Genomic DNA, 20,023 nt, shown 5'->3' on the forward strand with positions numbered 1-20,023 from the left:
CATCTGGCAAATGCATGTGAAAGAAATCTCCCTTTAAGAAAAAGTATATTTAAGGACAATGAAATTTTATTTGCATTGCTCAAATTTCTCATAAAATTGGTAAATTGTCTACTTAATTGAGCAAGAGTTACCTGAATTTTTAAGAATATGACTTAGCTAAAATTATATTTCCCTAAAATGTATGTTTACATAGTACATATGTAAATAGATAGAGATGGGAAGAATAATGCTTCAAATAGACGAAAGTTTCTGAGGTTGAGCTTGATTTGATCAGTCCTTTTAGTTCAAACCTAATTGTTCATCAGACCCTGAAATTCACACCAATGTCGTACATTTGCATTATGAAATGTTTAAAACATTTTTTTTAAAGTTCAAATAAAAAACATATCATCAGGAAATTTTACAGAGAAATATCATCAGAGTATCAAATTATATCCCACCCTCCCTCAGGTTAAAAATCATACTATATTCTAACTGCCGTTAATGTAGCATTAACAAAACTTCAGTGAGGAAAGAAAAGTTTGATTTAAATAAAAGCATAAAATTAAAGATCCTTTACATGATGTTGATAAAGAAATTACCACACATATTTTAAACAAACCTTTATATCTAAATAATTGTTTGAAACATGATTCTACATAATGTAATCATAAAGTTATAAAATATGAAATATATTTATTTGTATAAAAATTATTGAATAGAATTTAAATTGTTAGAAATTATGTTTCTATATATTGGGAAGACAGCCTTACATACATTCCTTCCTTTTCTACAGGAAGTTGTGCATCCACTGAAAAAGAGATTTTCCTGACCCCATTTCCACTGGGCTACTTTCTCTACAAATAGAACAGTTCTAGTTATTATTAGCAGTACCCAATAGACCTACAGGTGAAAAGATTACTGAATATGGCATACATCTTGTTAGGAAAAAGCACTAGAGAGAAAAATGCAGCTGCAGGGTTATTATAAAAATATGCTTTTGCTTAAAGGTAACTTGCAAGGAAATTTTTTCTTCTGTATTTTAATTAGGTAATCCCAGGCATATTTAATATGCAGAATACTTCAGATGGTGAAGGAAATGAGTGTAATTTAGCAACTAATAGTTTTTTAAATAGTCTTTTAAGATATTTTTGTTGGTCTCTTGAAGTTCTACCAGCTGGTTTGCAATTAGAGAAATGCTGTAGAACATATCACTCTGGGACAACTGAATTACTGGAAACTTTAGTGGAGTAGGATCAAAGGCTGACAAGGGGCTCTACTTAGAAGATAAAGTACAATAGGGTTGTGAAAAGTTTTATTTGAGATCATTTCCTTATCTCTCAAAGACTGAAAAAAAAAACTTTTGAAACATCAGCAATCCAGAGCAATCCACTTTCCTCTGACCTGAGCTTCAATAAGCTAACTGCTGTAGTTTAATACTTTGATTTGTTGGGAACAAAATAAAAGAAGAAAATAGTAAAAGCTTGATTTTCTCTTATCAGGAAAAGCAAACTCTCATGTAGTCATGTCAGGAGATGAAGTGAATTGTTTACTCAAATGTTCTTTTAATTAGATAATTCCTATAGCATATATCATATTCTTTTAATAATTATAAGGTACATAGATTTTATATTAATAAAAGTATTAATGCAAAATGAATTTATATTATTAAGATAATATAAATTATTTCTATAGGTGGAAATTGGCTAAGATGTGTCTTCTTTAATCTTTAATCTATTCAGTCATAAAATAAGATTTAGTGACTTTCTCACAGACAAATTAGAAAATATTTGGTGGACCTCCCAGATTTCCTTTCCTCTCTGATTTATTTTCCATGCACCCACTGAATGGTGTCAACTCCTTTTCTAAAATGGATCCATTTCTTTGTTGTTTAGACTAGATCTCTTGCTCCCTTTTTATTATCCCCACCTGCTTCAGCATATTCAAGCATATTTTCTCTAAAATGCTTTTATACGCATTTATGTAAGCATCTGTATTCAACACCCGCCTTTTCTTTACTCATTGAATTATTACTTCAATCCTATCCATCTATTGAACTTTAGATATCAAGGTCATGAATGACACTTTTGTTACTAAATCTTATAAGCATGCACATTTTTTTCTTATTGCAATTCAGCTGTTTTTTTCATTGTTTAGTATTGCTTCCCCACCTAGAGTTCTCTCTTCTCTTGGCTCACTTGACACTATTCTCCTACTTCCCTGGCTATTTCTTCTCAGTCTTTCTGAAGGTCACAAGCTGCACTGAAATGTTAAAAGTTGACTTTGCCAGGATTTTTGCCCTTATCTCATTTCTCTTCTCTCTGCACCTACTATTCCTGTCAGGGTGATCCACTCCCTGACTCCATGTTCTATATGCTAATAACTACAATTCTACATTTCAAATCTATTTCCATTTCTCATGAGCTAAACAATTATATATCTTGGATTTGGGCATTGGAGTGCTATATGACTTCTCTGATCAGAACATAAAGTAAATTGAATTAATTGTTTTTCTTTCCTCAAAAATGATTTTCCAGTATTCTTAGATTTAGAACTAGATACTGTAATTCACCACCATTTATGGCATAAATATTCATAATGCTTGTATCTCACCTTTCACCTATGTTACTGTCTCTTCCATCAAACTCTTGTACTATATGGCTATATCACCTCATTCCTCAAATATTTCATTTTCTATCATCTGTCTTCAGTACATTGTAGCTGATATTAAAAAAAATATCCATAGCCTGAGTGGCTTAACAGTAAACACAGCTCTGAAATCTGGGAAGTCCAAGATAAAGTCACCATCACATTCGGTGTGTGGTGAGGGAGAGCCTGTTTCCTAGTTTATAAACAACCTTTCTTCTCACTGTGTCTTCACATGGTAGAAGGGGTAGCTCTTCGGGGTCTCTTGTAAAATGGCACTAATCCTATTCATGAGCTCCCCACCCTCATGACCTAATCACTTCCCAAAGTCCTCACCTCCAAATACTGTTACATTGGGGATTAGGATTTCAGCATATGAATTTTGGAGAGATACAACAATTTGGCCTATAGCACTAGCTATATGGCCACTGAGCCTGTGCATCTGGAGCCTGTGCTCCACAATGGGAGAGACCAAAACACTGAGAGGCCCATGTAATGCAAAAAAAAAAAAAAAAAAAAAAAAAAACTGCAGAAAAAAATCAGTGAAACTAAGCTGTCTTTTTGAAGAGATAAACAAACTTGAAAACCTTAAGCTAGAGAAAGAAAAAAAAAGAGGGAAATATCAAATAAATAAATCAGGAATGAAGGAAGAGACATTTTAACTCATAACACAGAAATACTGAAAATCATAAAATGCTATATGAACAAATTATATGCCAACAAATTAGATAAACTAGAAAAATAAGTTAAATTCTTAGAAACGTACAAACTACCAAGATCAAATCATGAAGAAGTAGAAAATATGAGCAGACCCATTACTGTTAAGGAAATTAAAACAGTAATAGGAGATTAAACCAGTAATCAAAAAGCCTCCCAACAAAGGAAAATCTAAGGACAGACAATTTTCACTAGTAAAGTCTCCCAAACACTTAAAGAAAAAATAATGCCACTGCTTTTTTTTTTTTTTTTTTTTTTTGTGGTACGGGCCTCTCACTGTTGTGGCCTCTCCTGTTGTGGAGCACAGGCTCTAGATGCGCAGGCCCAGCAGCCATGGCTCATGGGCCTAGATGCTCCATGGCATGTGGGATCTTCCCGGACTGGGGTACAAGCACGTGTCCCCTGCATCGGCAGGCAGACTCTCAACCACTGCGCCACCAGGGACGCCCTATGCCACTGCTTTTTGAAGTATTCTCAGAAATAGAATAGGAAGCCACACTACCAACTCATTTTAGGAGGCCAGCATTACACTGAAGCCAAAGACACATAAAAACATTAAAAAAAAAATGAAGAAAGAAAGAAAGGAAATTACAGACCAATATCTCTGAGGAACTCAGATGCAAAAATATTGGCAAACCAAACTCAGCGGTACATTAAAAGAATCATACACTATGATTAAGTAGGATTTATTCCATAGATACAAGGGTGTTTTAACATACACAAACAAATTAACCTCATACACCATATTAATAAAATGAAGGCTAAAAATCATGACCATCTCAACAGATGCAGAAAAAACATTTGATAAAATTTAATATCCTTTTATGATAAAAACTCTCAACAAGCTGGGTATAGAAGAACCGTACCTTAATGTAATAAAGACCATATAAGAAGCCACAACTAACATTATATTCAAAGATGAGAAGTTGCAAGCGTTTCATTTAAGGTCAAAGACAAGGCAAGGAGGCTCACTTCTGACACTTTAGCTTAACATAGCACTGGAAGTCCTAGCCAGAGCAATTAAGCAAGAGAAAGACATGAAAGGCATCCAGATTGGAGAGGAAGAAGTAAAATTCTCTGTATTTCCAGATGAACTGATAACATATATAAAAAATCTTAAAGATTCCACAAAAACTTGTTAGAACTAATGCATTTAGTAAATTTGCAGGACACAAAATCAATATACAAAAGATAGTTGGGTTTCTTTACACTGACAATGAACTGTCAGAAAACAATCCCATTTATAATATCATCAAAAAGAATAAAATGCTTAGGAATAATTTTAACCAAAGAAGTGAAATATCTGTACACTGAAACCTATAAAACACTGTTGAAAGAAATTGAAGAAAAAACAAATAAATGGAGAGATATTCCATATTCATTAGACTGAAAAAATTAATATTGTTAAAATTTCCATACTACTCAAAGCAATCTACAGATTCAATTCCAATCCCTATCAAAATTCTGATGGCATTTTTTACAGAAATAGGAAAAAACAATCCTAAATTTTGTATGGAATCACCAAAGACCCAGAATAGTCAAAATGATCTGGAGAAATTACAAAGCTGGAGGTATAACACTTCATGATTTTAAACTATATTACAAAGTTACAATAATTGAAACAGAACACACAGACCAATGGGACAGAATAGAGAACCAAGAAATAAGCCCATGCATATTTGATCAATTAATTTTTGACAAAAAGCCTAGAATTTACTATGGGAAAAGAATAGTCTCTTCAATAAATGGTGCTGCAAAAACTGGATATCCACATGTAAAAGAATGAAACTGAATCCCTATCATACATCATATACAAATATCAATTCAAAATGATTGAAGATTTAAAAATAAGACTTGAAACCATAATATTCCTAGCAGAAAACAAAGAGCATGCTCCTTGACATTGGTCTTAGCAATGATTGTGGATTTGACACCAAAAGCAAAGACAACAAAAGCAAAAATAAACAAATTGGACTACATTAAAATAAAATGCTTCTGCATAGCAAAGGAAAACAACAAAATGGTAAGGCAACCTATGAAATGGGAGAAAATATTTATAAATCACATATCCCAAAAGGGGTTAATATCTAAAATATATAAGTAAATCAAACAACTCAATAGCAAAAAATTGGGCAAAGGATCTGAGAAGACATTTTTCCAAAGAAGACATAAGGATGGTCAACATATATATGAAAAGGTGCTCAACATCATTAATCATCAGGAAAATTGAAATCAAAGCCAAAATGAAATATCACCTCACACCTGTTAGTATGTCTTGTCAAAAAGACAAGAGCTAACAAATTTTGATGAGGTTATAGAGAAAAGACAATCCTTGTACACTGTTGATGGGAATGTAAACTTGTATAGCAGCTATGGAAAACAGTATGAAGTTTCCTCAAAAAATTAAAAGTAGAATTACCATGTGATCTAGCAATCCCATTTTTGAATATATATCAAAAGGAATTTAAACCACTATCTTGAAGAGATAGCTGTACTCCCATGTTCATTGCAGTACTATTCATAATAGCCAAGGTATGGAAACAATTGAAATGTCTGTTAAAAATGACTGTATAAAGAAAATGTGGTATATATACACAGTGGAGTATTATTACACTTAAAAAGAAGGATATCCTACCATTTGTGACAACAAGGATGAACTCGGAGGGAATTGTGCTGAGTGAAATAAGCTAGACAGAGAAAGACAAATAATGCATGCTATCACTTATGTGTAGAATAAAAAAAGTCAAACTTACAGAATCAGATAATAGAATGATGGTTGTCAGAGACTGAGGGCTGTGTGAAAATAGTGAGAGCCTGATAAGAGGGTACAAGCTTTCAATTATAAGATGAATAAGGTCAGAGGATCTATGTATAATATGGTAAGGATAGTTGATAGTAATGTATTGTACTGCATGATTGAAATTTTCTGAGAGTAGAACTGGTGTTCTCACCATAAAAAGAAAAAAGAAAAAAAAAAAGAAAAGAAAAAGTCAAGTGAGAGAGTTTTCAGAGAAAATTAAGAAGAGAAGGCAACTGAGACCAACGGCATTCCAATCTTATTTACTGGTACTTTGCTTTCCACTTTCCAAGCTGGATGTCTTTGGCTATTTATTCTTTGTGCCTGATTATTCCAGAAAAATATTCCTAGAAGATGTACAGCTGAACTGACCTCCACATATCTTGAAGTTTTCAAATGTATCTTACTCATTTGAACTAAATATAATTTTAGCTTAAAAATTTATTTTTATTCTTGTCATTTATAAGTTCAAACTATGTTACCAATATTAGCAAATGAATTTGTTAGGATTTTTTCATCTCCTCCTTCTGACTTCCACAGTAATAGCAGCATTATCATTTGAAGACTATCTTCTTTAGTGTTACAAGAAGGCTACTGATTGCAAAAGCCTTGGTCATTTACATCTAACTGGAGAAAGACGGTGAGCTTCATTCTCTGAAACCATCAGTTAACACATAGCACGTCCCACTGACCTGAAGTATACCATGAATAAACTGAAAAAATGCTGTGGTCATGGACTTGAGTATTTTAAAGTGAATCAAGGTCCATTCCTATTCTTGGAGTGAGGCAATCCTACCAAATCATTTGGCTGAGTGGAAAGGGAGAAACAAATCTTAGTAGGCAACTAGCAAATCTCATTATGCCCCACAATGTAGCACAAAACCTAGCTTACAAAAGACAATCATTCTGGGCATGCCAAATAAATGTAAATCTATAATGTAAAATAAAAATAGCAAATCATCATATAGCACTTATTATCTATGAACCTTACATGTATTTATGTATTTATTTCTCATATGCACTCTGATTTAGATATCAATATTATTATTCTCATTTTATAGGTAAGAAAACTGAGGCAAAAAACTTAGGTAATTTGCCCAGAAATTCACAACTCGTAAGTGGCAAAGACAATTTTCAAACCTAGGTAGTAGAGTCTACAATTCGTTCTTATAAACAAATCTTAACTGCTTACATAGAGTAAAATTTCAAGGATTTTTTTTTTAGTTTCAATTTCCTCTATGAATATAATCTACTGAAAAATAAATTGTTTCTAAATAAGGAAATGGTTTTAATATAAACTTACCATGTCACACTTTGAAGCCACTAAAATCAATGAGGTAAATCAGTATGTAAAGACATGTGAATACGAAGGGCTTTTCAATTCTTTGGAGTTTTAGGTGTACCTGTGTGACCACACACACCATCCTCCATCTCCTTAGAACAGTAATATCTCCTGTTGCCTAAATGAGCATGGATTGACTTAGGCATCCTTAAGTTTATGTGGTTTTGGTACTATTCCTCACATCTAGTTAGTCATGGTTTCATTAGCACTTAAATTAACCCAAATTTACCCACACAATACAACTGCAAAATGTATTTGAATCTTGTTTTATGAATGGAATCTTACCATGATTTATATCACTGATATTAAATTCTGATCATTTATGAGAATTTGATGCAGATAATAAAAGGCATAGTCTCAGAGCTCCTTTTGCACTAATATAAATGGTTAATTTATAAATAAAATGAACTTTCATAATATTTAATATCCATAGGACATGGTACCCTGTAAATATGAAATTACTTCACTTAAACAGATGGACTTATCCTATCTTTGAAACTTACTTAATTTTGCCACAAGTTTTGTGTGTTCCCTTGTTTTTTAATTGCTGATAATTGTACAGAGGAATTAACTTTAATTTTTAAAAATTTATATTCTGAATGAATATTATTTTAGAATGATAAATGATATTTGTTTCTACTCATGTCATCAATAATTCTTTGTATTCTGTTTGAATGAGAACCAGAGACTTTTGTAAATTTCACTGAAAAACTATTATATGGTATTATTGTTCAAAACAAAATTTACCTACTATGCAGATTTTTTCTTGATAGTTGTGTAATATTTATATAGATTTTTCAAAAAGTTTAAAAATAACTATCTATTGAATTAGGCTTGAAATTGCATACTAATTCAATGTACTCAATAGTTAAAACAGATTAATTTTTGTTATTCCAAGCAGGATTATATGCATTTTTCATATGCATATAGTTTCATTCAAGTTTCATTCAGAAATACAAGGCTCAATTTCCATCATGTAAGAGTGAGCTATTTTAATCTGATTTTGATTATTTTAGATTTATCTATATCGATCTATCTACCATCTATCTGTCATTCAGTAAGCACTTACATAGCAAAAGGAGAAATGTTTAATGCATCGTGATGCATCTGTTTGACAGACTACACATATTAAATAAGTGTATATATCAAGATACATAGAATTATAAATCTAGTAGCAATGGTGCATCTATTTGACAGACTACACATATTAAATAAGTGTATATATCAAAATACATAGAATTATAAATCTAGTAGCAAGCATTTCCATGTTTATGATGTCTAGGCTGTGTTCTGAGTGCTCAGCAAATATTAACTCTATTTAATGTTTATGGCAAGCCCACAAGGGAGGTCATGATTTTAGAGATGGACAGAGGTCAGAGGATATTAAGTAACTGCCACAACAGTTCAGCAGGCACAGTGGCAGAGCCAGAAATCAAACCTGTATTCCAATTCCAGAATCCATGTGCTTAGCCACATAACTACATTGCCTCTCAGCTAGACTAAATATTTCCAGATGATAAAGTTTTAATTCTGAGTTCCCAGTCTATTTTTCTTACCTCTCTCAGTCTCTTTTTTTGTTAAGTAAAGAAACTTAGTTAAGGTTTTATTTAAGATTCCACTAACATATATTGGTCTACAATTTAAATTCCTTTGGTCTCATTCATAACAGTGCATGGTAGTTTCAGTGTCATGGAAAGGATCTCCTTTTTTTAAAAAAGAAATTTAACTCCTTTAACTTTTTAAAACTCCATTTAAATCCAAGTTTCTTGAGCTGGAACTGAGACAAGGTCACACCTTGGGAAGGACTGAGGCACAGATCATTGATTCCTTTTTGTTTTCCCAGAGTAAAATTATAGTTGGTTATTTATTCCCTTTTCTGTTCACTCTTTGGGCATGTAAAGATTAATTAGACAAAATTATGATGAGTTTTAGTCACAGCAATCAGAGAAGAAATAGAAAAAAAAGGAGCCCAAAATGGAAAAAAAGAAGTAAAAATGTCACTGTTTGCAGTTGACATGATATTATACATAGAGAATCCTAAAGATGATACCAGAAAACTACTAGAGCTAATCAATGAATTTGGTGAAGTAACAGGATAAAAAATTAATGCACAGAAATCTCTTGCATTCCTATACACTAAAAATGAAAAATCTGAGAGAAATTAAGAAACACTCCCATTTACCATTGCAACAAAAATAATAAAATACCTAGGAATAAACCAACCAATGGAGAAAAAAGACCTGTATGCTGAAAACTATAACACACTGATGAATGCAATCAAACACTATACAAACAGTTGGAGAGATAGACCATGTTCTTGGATTGGAAGAATCAATATTGTGAAAATAACTCTACTACCCAAAGCAATCTACAGATTCAATGAAATGCCTATCAAATTACCAATGGCATTTTTCACAGAACTAGAAAAAAAATTCCACAATTTCTATGGAAACACGAAAGACCCCAAATAGACAAAGCGATCTTGAGAAAGAAAAATAGAGCTGGAGGAATCAGGCTCCCTGATTTCAGACTATACTACAAAGCTACAGTAATCAAGACAGTATGACACTGGCACAAAAACAGAAATATAGATCAATGGAACAGGATAGAAAGCCCAGAGATAAACCAACGCACGTATAGTCACCTTATCTTTGACAAAGGAGTTAAGAATATACAATGGATTAAAGACAGCCTCTTCAATAACTGGTGCTGGAGAAAACTGGACAGCTACATGTAAAAGCATGAAATTAGAACCCTCCCTAACACCATACACAAAAATAAACTCAAAATGGATTAAAAACCTAAATGTAAGGCCAGACACTATCAAACTCTTAGAGGAAAACATAGGCAGTACACTCTATGACATAAATAACAGCAACATCCTTTTTGAAACACATCTTAGAGTAATGGAAATAAAAACAAAAATAAACAAATGGGACCTAATGACACTTAAAAGCTTTTGCACAGCAAAGGAAACCATAAGCAAGATGAAAAGATAATCCTCAGAATGGGAGAAAATATTTGCAAATGAAGCAACTGACAAAGGATTAATCTGTAAAATATATATGCAGCCCATGCAGTTCAATATCATAAAAAGAAACAACCCAATCCAAAAATGGGCAGAAGACCTAAATCGACATTTCTCCAAAGAAGATATACATATTGCCAACAAACTCATGAAAGGATGCTTAACATCACTAATCATTAGAGAAATGCAAATCAAAACTACAGTGAGGTATCAACTCACACCAGTCAGAATGTCCACCATCAAAATATCTACAAACAATAAATGCTGAAGAGGGTGTGGAGAAAAGGGAACTCTCTTGCACTGTTGTTGGGAATGTAAATGTATACAGCTGCTGTGGAGAAAAGTATGATTGTTCCTTAAAAGCCTAAAAATAGAACTATCATATGACCCAGCAATCCCACTACTGGACATGTACCATGAGAAAACCATAATTCAAAAAGAGACATGTACCACAATGTTCATTGCAACACTATTTACAATAACCAGGACATGGAAGCAACCTAAATGTTCATTGACAGATTAATGGATAAAGAAGATGTGGCACATGTATACAATGGAATATTATTCAGCCATAAAAAGAAATGATATTGAGTTATTTGTAGTGAGGTGGATGGGCTTAGAGTCTGTCATTCAGAGTGAAGTAAGTCAGAAAGAGAAAAACAAATACCATATACTAACACATCTATATGAAATCTAAAAAAAAAAAAAAATCATTCTGATCAACGTAGTGGCAAGACATAAATAAAGATGCAGAAGTAGAGAATGGACTTGAAGACACAGTGAGGGGGAAAGGTGAAGCTGGGATGTAGTGAGAGAGTAACACTGACATATATAGACTACCAAAGGTAAAATAGATAGCTAGTGGAAAGCAGCTGCATAGCACATAGAGATCAGCTCGGTGCTTTGTGACCACCTAGAGGGGTGGTATAGGGTGGGTGGGAGGGAGATGCAAGAGGGCGGGGTATGGGTATCATGTATACACATAGCTGATTCACTTTGTTATACAGCAGAAACTAACACACCATTGTAAAACAATTATACTCCAATAAAGATGTAAAAAAAAAATTTCTGTTATTCCCAATTTGCTTGACATTTTTTCTCTTGTGTCCTCATAAATAAAAATCCTGTGTACATCTAAAAAATATCTTTATTTTATTAAAAGTGTCATAAAAGTGGGTTTTCTGGATGAAATTTCATAAATATTTTAGAGGTCTCAATAAGTTATAATACAGTACAAAATTTTAATTGCAATTATAAAATTGACTTTTCCAAACTTGTATCTTATTCACAGTATCATTTCATTATAATGCAAATCTCTACGTAAGAGATCTCTCAGATTTAAAGAGCACTGTCAGCTTAAAAAATAAAAATAGAACTATTTGAGAACCATACTCTAAATTAGAACTATTTCACATACTATCACAGCTTGGTTTTATATCCTTACCCCCCAAACTAGTTCTCTATGTATTCAAGTTTTATTTTATCTTTCCAAGAGCTACTGTTCTCTCCACATAGATTGATTACTTTATAACTTCATAATTTATTTAATTTCATTGTACTCACAATGATAAGGATATTACTGACAAGACTACATAAATAAATACAAAGAAATAAAGAAAAAATAAATACAAAGTCATGATTTTCATTCAAGGTGAAAAATTTTGTCATTTCATGCTTAGATGAATGACATGGATAACTAATTTCATGAATCTTAGGAAATCTCTCAACTTCCTCCAGATCAGAAACTTCTGGACAACTGCCTTATTACATAAAGTAGAAAAAGGAAGTAAAGTGAGCTCAAATTTCTCTTTCAGGAAAATTGTTTATTCTTAGAATTAATCGTGTGTTGAGAGCTCATACAAGTCTATGAGAATATTTTCATGAGTTTTATTAAATAATTGTTAAATACAACTGTTACTAAAATTAAGCTTCACAAACATATTGAATAAGCTGTAAAAAAACAAAGCTAATAAATATCCAAATCTCATCTTTACCTAATTATTTCAAAACATTTTACTATTATTTCTGCTTTTGCAATATTTATCTATATGTACCATATCCATATGGTAAAAATATTTTATAAAGCTTGCTATTGCACACTGTTAACCAACTCTGCATTCAATGACTTCATGTTGGTAGCTTGAACTCAGCTATGCTGGGTGTGTCTATTCTACAGAAACCAGTGAACACCACAAATTGTCTTCTTTTTTTCCAGAGTGCACTTAAATATTTACCAACACATCATTGTACACACACTTATATATGCATATGTGTGTATATATATGGATACACATACATTTCTTAACAAAATTTACGTAGTTTAAATATTTACACAATCAAATAAAAATACTCATGTTGGAAAAGCACGTTCAATCAAAGTTTGCTACTAGGTTGGAGAATATGAATGAGATATGTGGATACAATTGTGTGTATAAATAAACAATAAAACAAAAACAGGAACTTTCAAGGACAAATGATGACATTGGACAATATGCTTTGAACTGACCAATATGAACAAGATAATTTTTCCACCTTCAGTTGAGAGAGAGAGAATTCTTTTTGTACATTTAATTATAAAACATATATATTTATACATTTAATTATAAAACTAGTAGTTTAAATATCACCTTAAGTATTTAAAGTCAAATTGGAAGGATACATTGATTGTGTCCTCATGATTATGGTCTAAAGCACTTAACTTATTATATGACTTAAGCTAGCTAAAACCCACATATAGATAACTGCCCAGAATGCTGAAAATATATTTGTTTTCAAATAATATATATTGTATCAATATGTCTTGATATTATAAAACCAGATATTTTTTTGTGGTTTTGTGCTATTTTTCTCTTTCAATTCTCCATAGTTCATAAAGAAGTAGCAGTATAGAGCAGAGAAGAGATGTCTTATGTCAGTGACTAAAGTGAAACCTCAGGAGATAGGTGCACCACCTTTCAAAAAGGCCATTGTATTTATTTAGTTATTGTGAAGAAGTATCTGTACTTTACTAAAGGAAAAGAAAAAATTCTATAATTGCTAATGTCACTGGGGAGATGTGTTCTGAGAATGTACGTAGTCAGTGTTATGGTTGCCTTGGAAAACAGGGAGAAAACAATGACTAGGAGATGAAACTCAGATACTGTGAGAAAACTGAAATTACTTTAAATATTGTAGAAAGTTTGGGGTGGAAAATTACTAAAGAAAATATAAAATATTGGAGGAAGTAAGGAATAAGTTTGCATTATATTAGGTCTTTTCCTGCTGTAAGATTCCTAGCTGCTATGATGATCAAAACGTAAAATAGATAGCTAGTGGGAAGCAGCTGCATATAACAGGGAGATTAACTTGGTGCTTTGTGACCACGTAGAGGAGTGGGGTAGGGAGGGTGGGAGGGAGACGCAAGAGGGAGGACATATGGTGATATATGTATATGTATAGCTGATTCACTTTGTTAGAAAGCAGAAACTAACACACCATTGTAAAGCAATTATACTCCAATAAAGATGTTTAAAAAATGTAAAGCATTTAAACACTAAATTATTGCAGAGACAGTTCAGCCATACTGAAGAATATGAAATTGTATATTCCCTGAGTGTCCCTTGTATTTCTTATTATACATATTTATTGGCATAAAAACGTTATTCTCTTTAAAAATGAAGTTTATTCTGAAGACCTTCTTAATTAAAATGGAATTGTCCTTTCATCTATTCCCTAATCTATCTTTATTTCAATAGAAGGTACACTTTTAGATATAAAAGGGTAAATTTTAACATATGATATGTGGCCAGAATATATTTCATAATCTTAAAGTAACTTTAACTGAAAAAAAAAATTGACAAGAAGTGTACTAAAATAGCTGCTGTTCCATTGAGAATTTAACCCAAAGCATATGCCTTGGGGACATTGCCTACAAAGAAATAAATTATGTGTCTATAGATTTATAAGTACAAGAAGTGATACCTCATAGTTGTTATTCAGTGGAAAAAGCACTGAATGTAAAATAAGACCCAGTTTCCAAGTTTTAACTATGGCACTTACCTATCATATAGCTTTGGACACTTAAACACCATTTATTACCGTACACAATGAAAATACAAAACTTTCTTTCAAGCTTTGTTCAAAGAATCTAGCATGTAACAGTACTTTGTAAAATTCTATGATTATTTTTCTGACAATCATATACTACTTCTAACATCTCAGAGAGAGAAACCAAGCACATCATATACCTGGCAATAAAAATTGCATTATTTCTCACAAATGTATTTCCCAGGAAGTTAAATATTTCTTAGAATTAATTACTAATAGTTCATGAGTTAAATACAAGACTTTAAAAATGTCTTGCTGCATAAAAACATATTGGAACTCATAGAATAAGAAAAACTCTAAAAAAACAGACTTTGAATATTGAACACCTTGAATTTGTATAGTATTATAAAAATAATATAAAAAGAATCACAACAATGCTGCTTAAATTTTTCCTAAACTTCAGTGCAGAAAGTCCTCTATAGTCAAATATTGAACATTTTGAATGTGATACAAAATGGTGAGAATTATTTTTTTATTCATTGAGGTTGGTGTAATTCTAAGGATACACCTAATCAGTTCATTGATTCTTTTGTAGATGTAATTGAAGTCTCAAATTAAAAGGAGATTGTCTCAGTGGACCTGACACAACCAGGAGAACCCTTTAAAAGTAAAGAGATTTCCCTGTTGATAGAAAAGGGATATCAGAAAGAATCAAAACATGAAGAAGATTTGACATATTGTGGTTGACTTGAAGACTGGAGTTGGGGGAGAAGCATATGACAAAGATTTTCAGCAGCTTCTAGAAACTGAGAGTAGTCCATGGATAAAACTAAACAAGAAAACAGGGGCCTCAGCCTACAACATCTTGGAAATGAATTTTGCCAACCATCTGATGATCTTGGAAACATATTCTACCCCAGAAACTCCCCATAAAATCCCAGCCCAGCCAACACCTTAATTTCAGCCTTGGAGTACTAAACAGGAGCTCAGTTGAACTTCCCTGGGATTTCTGACCTATAGAACTATTAAATAATGAGTAATAGAATTTTAAAATTGTGGTAATTTGTTACTTAATAATAGAAAACCAATACATTCATTCAACAAATTGTTTTTGTTTGCCAGCAAGATTTAAGGCACTATGTTGAATAATGTGAGCAAACAAGTATTAATCATATATAAAAGTTGGTCTCTGAAAAATATAGAAATTAGTTGAGGAGATAAAATGCATAAGTAAAAAAACATACAATAAGATAGAAAGGAATTGCAGAAGATACATGGAGAAAAAAGTTATGGATACAAAATACATGTTTGAAGGGAAAATTGATGAGCGAGTTGGTGAAGACATTTTTATAAAGGTAGTCAAATAAAATACTAGATTATGTGAACTTCAAATAACAACTGAAAATATTAGTTGTGCAATTTTTAACAGTAAATATCCTGAAGACTGTGAGAAATATAATTGGAAAGATAAATTGTGATTGTATTATGTAGGCATTGAATGATTATCTAAGAATCGTGGACATTATTCTTTATAAAAAACAGAGCTATCAACAATGTTTATCATTGGAGTGACCTGTAGTCCTGGAAGAATGAAATGAAAGCATTAGAATAAAATGGATAAGAAAGGGAAAAAGAGTTTCCCCAGAAAACCAGGTTAAGGATCTATTTAAATATCATGGTAAGTGAAATGTGGCCTTAAATATATATATATATATATATATATATATATACACAGATATATATACAAATATATGTACATTTATACACAAATATAAGTAGGAACAAAGCACTTTGAAAGATATTGCAAGGTTGTTTATAAAGAGCAAGAAAGAAATGAAAGGGAGAGGAAAATGTATGTATATATATTTTTTTATTCCTTTCCTTTCTCTCTTGTTTCTTGAAATCTCAGGACATACTGTTTCTGAAATCCTGAGTCTAGGTATGCAGGCAGGAAGAGAATAGCATCACATTAATTCAAATGTAAGCAGATGGGCAAGAGAAGTCTGTTTGCAGTATAGAGAGTGGGTGGTTTTAAAGTAACTATTTCAACTTTCAGTGGGTTTTTCAAACAAAACTGTGTGTTCTACTTATGAAAGTATAGTTTGAAGTTCTCAGAGATAAAGTTTGAAGTTTTTCCTTGAACTTTGCTAAAGTTATGCCTCATATTCTTAACTCTATAGTGAGCAAAATTCAGTAAAAAATATCATACTCTCCTACAGGATTAAGAAGACAAAGAATAGGGTTCAAGACCCTCAAATATGAAAGGGTCATGTTAAACACCCAGTAGTTTCAATCTGAATCCTTGAAAGGCTACTCCCAAGCATCAATTCCAATGTAAAAAAACTGGGTCTTACAAAGATTGAAGTTCAGCCACATACATCAGAATGTCTGACTGGATTAAAATTCCAAATCAAATTATTGGTCAAGAAGGTGGGCAGTCAAGATAAACTTTTAGGAATCTCACAGAGTTGGGAATATAGAGGTTTCCACCAAGACACAAGAGAGATATAAATGTTCAGTCTTTATAATGCAATCATAGAAGGGAACAATTTTTAAGTAAAAGAAATCCTGGAATAGAAAAACCCTCGAAAGATTTAAAACCCAGTCTTGAAAAAGCACAATCTCAGATTGGATTTACAGGGCTGCCATATTGGAGGAAAATATTATAGCAAGTTTTTTTTTTTTTTTTTTTAACATCTTTATTAGAGTATAATTGCTTTAAAATGCTGTGTTAGTTTCTGCTTTATAACAAAGTGAATCAGTTATACATATATATATGTCCCATATCTCTTCCCTCTTGCATCTCCCTCCCTCCCACCCTCCCTATCCCACCCCTCTAGGTGGTCACAAAGCACCAAGCTGATCTCCCTCTGCTATGCGGCTGCTTCCCACTAGCTCTCTATTTCACCTTTGGTAGTGTATATATGTCCACGCCACTCTCTCACTTTGTCCCAGCTTACCCTTCCCCCTCCCCGTATCCTCAAGTCCATTCTCTAGTAGGTCTGCATTTTTATTCCCATCTTGCTCCTAGGTTCTTTTGGCAATTTTTTTCTTTTTTTTAGATTCCATATACATGTGTTAGCATACGGTATTTGTTTTACTCCTTCTGACTTACTTCACTCTGTATAACAGACTCTAGGTTCATCCACCTCACTACAAATAACTCAGTTTCGTTCCGTTCTATGGCTAAGTAATATTCTATTGTATATATATGGCACATCTTCTTTATCCATTCATCTGTTGATGGACACTTAGGTTGCTTCCATGTCCTGGCTATTGTAAAGAGAACTGCAATGAACATTTTAGAACATGACTCTTTTTGAATTATGGTTTTCTCAGGGTATATGCCCAGTAGTGGGATTGCTGGGTTGTATGGTAGTTCTATTTTTAGTTTCTTAAAGAACCTCCATACTGTTCTCCATAGTGGCTGTATTAAGTTACCTTCCCACCAACAATGCAAGAGGGCTCCCTTGTCTCCAAACATTCTCCAACATTTACTGTTTGTAGATTTTCTGATGATGGACATTCTGACAGGTGAGAGATGATATCTCATTGTCGTTTTGATTTGCATTTCTCTAATGACTAATGATGTTCAGCATTCTTTCATGGGTTTGCTGGCAACCTGTATATCTTCTTTGGAGAAATGTCTATTTAGGTCTTCTGCCCATTTTTGGATGGGGTTTTTTGTTTTTTTGATATTGAGCTGCATGCATTGCTTGTATGTTTTGGAGATTAATCCTTTGTCAGTTGCTTCATTTGCAAATATTTTCTCCCTTTCTGAGGGTTGTCTTTTCGTCTTGTTTATGGTTTCCTTTGCTGTGTAAAAGCTTTTAAGTTTCATTTGGTCCCATTTGTTTATTTTTGTTTTTATTACAATTTCTCTAGGAGGTGGGTCAAAAAGGATGTTGCTGTGATTTATGTCATAGAGTGTTCTGCCTAGGTTGTCCTCTAGTGTTTGATGGTGCCTGACCTTATATTTATGTCTTTAATCCATTTTGAGTTTATTTTTGTGTATGGTGTTAGGCAGTGTTCTAATTTTATTCTTTTAAACGTAGCTGTCCAGTTTTCTCAGCACCACATATTAAAGAGGCTGTCTTTTCTCCACTGTATATTCTTGCCTCCTTTATCAAAAATAACATGACGATATATGCATGAGTTTATCTCTGGGCTTTCTATCCTTTTCCATGATCTATATTTTTGTTTTTGTGCCAGTAATATACTGTCTTGATTACTGCAGCTTTGTAGTATAGTCTGAAGTCAGGGAGCCTGATTCCTCAAGCTCCATTTTTCTTTCTCAAGATTGCTTTGGCTCTTTGGGGTCTTTTGTGTTTCCATACAAACTGTGGAATTTTTTATTCTAGTTCTGTGAAAAATGCCAGTGGTAGTTTGATAGGGATTGCATTGAATCTGTAGATTGCTTTGGGTAGTAAAGTCATTTTCACAATATTGATTCTTCCAATCCAAGAACATGGTATATCTCTCCATCTATTTATATCATCTTTAATTTCTTTCACCAGTGTCTTATAGTTTTCTGTATAGTTGTCTTTTGTCTCCTTAGGTAGGTTTATTCCTAGGTATTTTATTCTTTTTGTTGCAATGGTAAATGGGAGTGTTTTCTTAATTTCACTTTCAGATTTTTCATTATTAGTGTACAGGAATGCACGAGATTTCTGTGCATTAATTTTGTATCCTGCTACTTCACCAAATTCATTAATTAGCTCTAGAAGTTTTCTGGTAGCATCTTTAGGATTTTCTATGTATATTTTCATGTCATGTTCAAACAGTGACAGATTTATTTATTATTTTCCAATTTGGATTCCTTTTATTTCCCTTTCTTCTCTGATGTTGTGGTTAAAACTTCCAAAACTGTATTGAAAAATAGTGGTGAGAGTGAGCAGCCTTGTCTTATTCCTCATCTTAGTGGAAATGGTTTCAGTTTTTCACCATTGAGGATGGTGTTGGCTGTGGGTTTGTCATATATGGCCTTTATTATGTTGAGGAAAGTTCCTTCTATGCCTAGTTTATGGAGGGTTTTTATCATAAATTGGTGTTGAATTTTGTCAAATGCTTTCTCTGCATCTATCAAAATGATCATATGTTTTTTTCTCCTTCAATTTGGCTAGTATGGTGTATCACATTGATTGATTTGCATATATTGAAGAATCCTTGCATTTCTGGGATAAGCCCCACTTGGTCATTCTGTATGATCCTTTTAATGTGCTGTTGGGTTCTGTTTGCTAGTATTTTCTTGAGGATTTTTGCATCTATGTTCATCAGTAATATTGGCCTGTAGTTTTCTTTCTTTGTGACATCTTTGTCTGGTTTTGGTATCAGAGTGATGGTGACCTCGTAGGATGAGTTTGGAAGTGTTCCTCCCTCTGCTATATTTTGGAAGAGTTTGAGAAGCATAGGTGTTAGCTCTTCTCTAAATGATTGATACAATTCGCCAATGAAGCCTTCTGGTCCTGAGCTTTTGTTTGCTGGAAGA

This window comes from Phocoena sinus, chromosome 18, assembly GCF_008692025.1.
Source record: "Phocoena sinus isolate mPhoSin1 chromosome 18, mPhoSin1.pri, whole genome shotgun sequence".
Lineage (NCBI taxonomy): Eukaryota > Metazoa > Chordata > Mammalia > Artiodactyla > Phocoenidae > Phocoena > Phocoena sinus.